General features: G+C 40.1%; 1 non-coding gene across 1 annotated transcript; it reads right to left on the bottom strand.

Annotated features, from left to right (window-relative positions):
- Positions 1-4061: 4061 nt before the first annotated feature.
- On the bottom strand, positions 4062-4167 carry LOC132402360 (U6 spliceosomal RNA). Its single transcript, XR_009514881.1, has one exon. It is a non-coding gene; the product is annotated as a U6 spliceosomal RNA (small nuclear RNA).
- Positions 4168-4686: the final 519 nt, after the last annotated feature.

Here is a 4686-nt window from a genome sequence, read left to right as displayed (position 1 = left end):
GAACTCAGACTTCACCCTGGGTCCGTTTTCCAGTTAATTTCTTACCTTATTCCCACCACAAAACATCTAACCACCTCCCCCCACCCCCCACAAACAGCCTTTATTCCAAGATACAATATTTGAAAGTATCTTTACATTTTAGCACCATCTCTGTGTCTTACACATTCCGGTTCTCTTATCTATATAGCCCTGGATACATCAGGGATGGCCAGAGGGAAAACAAGAGGTGGGTGGTGACTTAGTGTCTTGTTGCTGTGCTATTAGCAGGTTGACTGGGTCACCAGGGTCCGCCTTTCCTCCTTTTTATTTCCTTCAGCCATAAACAATTTGCATTCAAATTTATAGATGGCATTTGAGCTGTGCCTAGCCACACAGTCTTAAGTATAGAGATAGTAGCACAATGGGCTAAGCACACATCCTTGAGGTGTGGCAATGTTGATTTTCAGTGAGGAGATGTTATTTCCAATCCGCACTAGTGTGGAAATCAAGGATCCATTTGCAGAGCGAGGTACAGAGGACTTGGTTTTAGAGTTTTTTGATCCGAACTCAAGGAATGATTGTATTAAATGCTGAGCTGTGGTCATTAAAATGCAGCTTGACGTAAGTATTACTTTTGTCCAGGTGATCCAAGGTTGTGTGAAGAGCCAATGAGATAGTATCTGCTGTAGACCTATTGTGATAGTTAAATTACAGTGGGTCCAAGTTCTTGCTCAGGCACGTGTTGATTATAACCAAACCCTCGCAAAGCACCTTATCACTGTTGAAGTGAGTGCTACTGGGTGATAGTTGTTACAGCAGCTCACCCTGCTCTTCTTGTGCACTGGTTTTGACTGTTGTCCTTTTGAAGCAGGCGGGAACTTCCAATCAAAGCAGTGAGAGTGCTCTCCGTGGTAACATCTGTAGAAATTTGTGAGCATATTTATGATATACCAATTCTCTTAAAGTCGTGATGAAATTTAACCACTGTCACACCAGGGTAGATCTTCAGAGATGTTGACACCAGGAAACTGAAACTTCTCACTCTTTCCATTGCTGATCCCTCAATGAGGACTGGTGTGTGTTTCCTCAGTTTCCCCTTCCAGAAGTTCACAATCAGTTCCTTGATCTTACTGACATTGAGGAAAAGGTTATTGTCGTGACACCTCTCAACCAACTGATCTATCAGGCTCCTATATGCCTCTTCATTACCATCTAAAATTCTGCCAGAATATTTGTGTCATTGGCAAATATTGAAGCTCATTAGGCAGATAAATCCCCAAGGATGATGGGATCTATCACAGTGTGATAAGGAAAGTGCTGGATGAGATATTGTGGGCTCTAGTGGAAATTTCTGCATCTTCATTAGAAACAGGCGAAGTACTAGAAGACAGAAGGATAGCTAATGTTGTCTCTTTGTTCAAAGAGTCTAGAAACTACAGTTCAATAGTAGGGAAATTGTTGGAGATGATTCAGAGGGGTGAGATTTATATTCTTTGGCAAGACAAGGACTGAATAGAATGAGTCAATATTGTTTTGTTGATATCTCATCCATCTAAAGGAGAATTTTCTGAGGAACTAACAAGGAAATGCAGGAACACAGGGCAGTAAATGTGATTTAGATTCATAGATTCATAGAGGCCTTGGTTCCCAATTCACCTACCTGTCTACCTAAGCTATTCCCATTTGCCTGTGTTTGTCCCATGTCTCCAAGCATTTCTTATCCACATACCTGTCTTTCAATCATTGTAATTCTATCTGTCTGTGCCTCCTCCCCTAGAAACTTATCCCATATGCCTGTTAGCTTCTGTATGAAAATTTTGCCCCTTAGATGCCCTATAAACCTTTCCTTCCTACCTTTAAATCTGTGCCCTCGCCCTCCAGTTTATACCACCACATAGAGCAAAAGCACTTTCAGAAGAGCTTTGACAAGATGCCACATGTGAGGCTGCTTACCAAGTTAAGAGCCTATGGTATTATAAGAAAGTTACCAGCATGGTCAGAGCTTTGTCTGATTGGTAGGAGGCAGCGAGTGGGAATACAAGTATTCTTTTCTGATTGGCTGCCAGTGACTGGTGGTGTTCCACAGGGGTTGGTGTTGGGACCATTCTTTTTATGCTGTATATCAATGATTTAGATGGTGGAATAGATAATTTTGTTGCCAAGTTTACAGATGATATGATGATTGGTGGAGGGGCAAGTAGTGTTAAGGAAGCAAGTAGGCTGCAGAAGTACTTGTATGGATTAGGAGAATCGGTAAGAGAATGGCAAATGAAATACAATGTTGGAAAATGCATGGTCATACACTTTGGTAGAAGCACTAAATGTGCAGACTGTTTTCTAAACAAGGAGAAAATCCAAAAATCTGAGATACAAAGGGACTCGGGAGTCCTTGTGTAGAACACCTTAAAGGTTAACCTGCAGATTGAGTCAGTGGTGAGGAAGGCAAATGCAATGTTAGCTTTCATTTCAAGAGGTCTGGAATGCAAGAGCAGAGATGTGATGCAACACCTTTCACAATTAAACCGTAACCTTTATTTCTCCATGTATTCATGTTTGTCTTTCATGGAATGTTAAAGAAGCATTGGATCAATCACTGTCAGATAATGATCATTGCATGTTTTGGTAAATTGGAGTTCTCACCCACCTTAGGATATAGGAATCAGAGCAAAGTGATTCTTTGTTGACATTTATCTGGAATAAACCTTGCTAAAGGTTTATCTGGAATAAAACTTACTCATCCCACCTTCTCCATCAACGCAGGTACACCGCATTGCTTAGCCAACCACGCCCCCCCCCCCCCCCCGCTCTACCTACTTTGTACCTATGATAATGTGGCTAAGCTCAGCACCAATGCCATATTCAAGTTTGATGATGGCACCACTGCTGTTGGCCAAATCAAAGGTAATGATATATCTGCATACAGAAGGGAGATTGAAAATCTGGCTGAGTGGTGTCATAACAACTAACTCTCACTCAAGACCAAGAAGATGATTATAGACTTTAGAGATGGAAACCAGAGGTCCATGAGCCAGTCCTCATTGGAGGATCAGAGATGGAGAGCATTAGCAAATTTAAATTCCTGGATGTTACTATTTCAGAGGACCTGTCCCGGACCCAGAACATAAGTGCATTTAAGAAGAAAGCACAACAGCACCTATAATTCTTTAGGAGTCTGTGGAAATTCAATATGACATTTAAACTTTGGCAAACTTGTATAGGTGTGCAGCAGAGAGCATATTGACTGTGCGGCTGCCTGGTATGGAAACATCAATGTCTTTGAACAGAAAATCCTACAAAAGGTAGTGGATTCCACCCAATGCATCACAGGTAAAGTTTTCTCAACCATTGAGGACACCTACATGAAACACTGTTGTAGGAAAGCAGCATCCATCATCAGAGCTCCCCACCACCCAGGTCATGCTCTCTTCTCGCTGCTGCCATCAGATAGAAGGTCCACGAGCCTCAAGACTCACACCACCAGGTTCAAGAACAATTACTACCACTCAACCAGCAGGCTCTTAAATATAAGGAGATAACTACAATCACTTGACCCATTATTGAAATATTCCCACAATCAATGATCTCACTTTTTAAGGACTCTTTATCTCATCACCTCAAGTTTTTGTTATTTATTGCTATTTAGTTACATTTGCAGTTTGTTATCTTCTAGACTCCGGCTGATCTTTCATTGATGCTGTTATCATTATTATTCTATAGATTTGCTGAGTATGCCCACAAGAAAATGAATTTCAGGGTTGTATATGGTTACATATACATACTTGTATAATAACCTTTGCTTTGAACTTTGAACTCTTTGAAATACCCCGACATATTAGCTTGTTTATTGTATTGTTTACCAAGTACTTTAATTTTCTGTTCAATGGTCAAAACCACACTAATTTCATATGTTTATAATAGTTTTAAGACTACTTTGTCTTACTCTACATCACATGTTTTGCAAATGTTTCAATAATCGCAAGAAATTTAATCACTTTTTAAAGTACCCCTATTGTACTTTAATTATTTCTAATGGCCTTTTACTGCAATTTCGTTGTAATCAAAAAGCGTAATTTTCTTTTTTTTAAAATATGGAACACTTCACGAATTTGCGTGTCATCCTCGTATGGTGCCATGCTAATCTTCTCTGTATCGTTCCAATTTTAGTATATGTGCTGCCGAAGCGAGCACAAAGCGTATTTTTCAAAACCATAGATGAGATGAGTGTTGGAAATCTGAAACGAATGCTGAAAATTCTGGAAACTCTCAGCAGATGAGATAGCATCTGTGGTAAGAGACACCAAGATAACACTAAAGTTTGGAGACACTTAGGACTGGGAAGAAGAACAATGAGAGTAAATGTTAGCATTAAGCTGCAAAAAAGATGGGGAGAGTGGGTAAGGCAAATTAAGTATCTATGATAACATGATGCTGGGGTTGTTGTGGAGGCATCAAGTGATGTGCCAAGGGGGGGCAGTTAGAGAATGTTATTACAAATGAAGAAGCAAAATGGTTGCAAAGTGCAGTGCAGTCTGTGCTAGTGAAGAGATAAAAAATGACTAAATACCACAAATGGATGATTTAGAACAGGAATGAACAGTTCTGACACAGACAGAGAAAGTGAGTTACCTGAAATTGCAGAATTTGATACTCGGACCAGATGGAAGATGAGGTGTTTTTCATCATGCCTATATTGGGCTTTATTACAAA

This window comes from Hypanus sabinus, chromosome 11, assembly GCF_030144855.1.
Source record: "Hypanus sabinus isolate sHypSab1 chromosome 11, sHypSab1.hap1, whole genome shotgun sequence".
Lineage (NCBI taxonomy): Eukaryota > Metazoa > Chordata > Chondrichthyes > Myliobatiformes > Dasyatidae > Hypanus > Hypanus sabinus.
The sequence above is the reverse complement of the archived record's forward strand: the minus strand, read 5'-3'. Positions and strand labels throughout refer to the sequence as shown.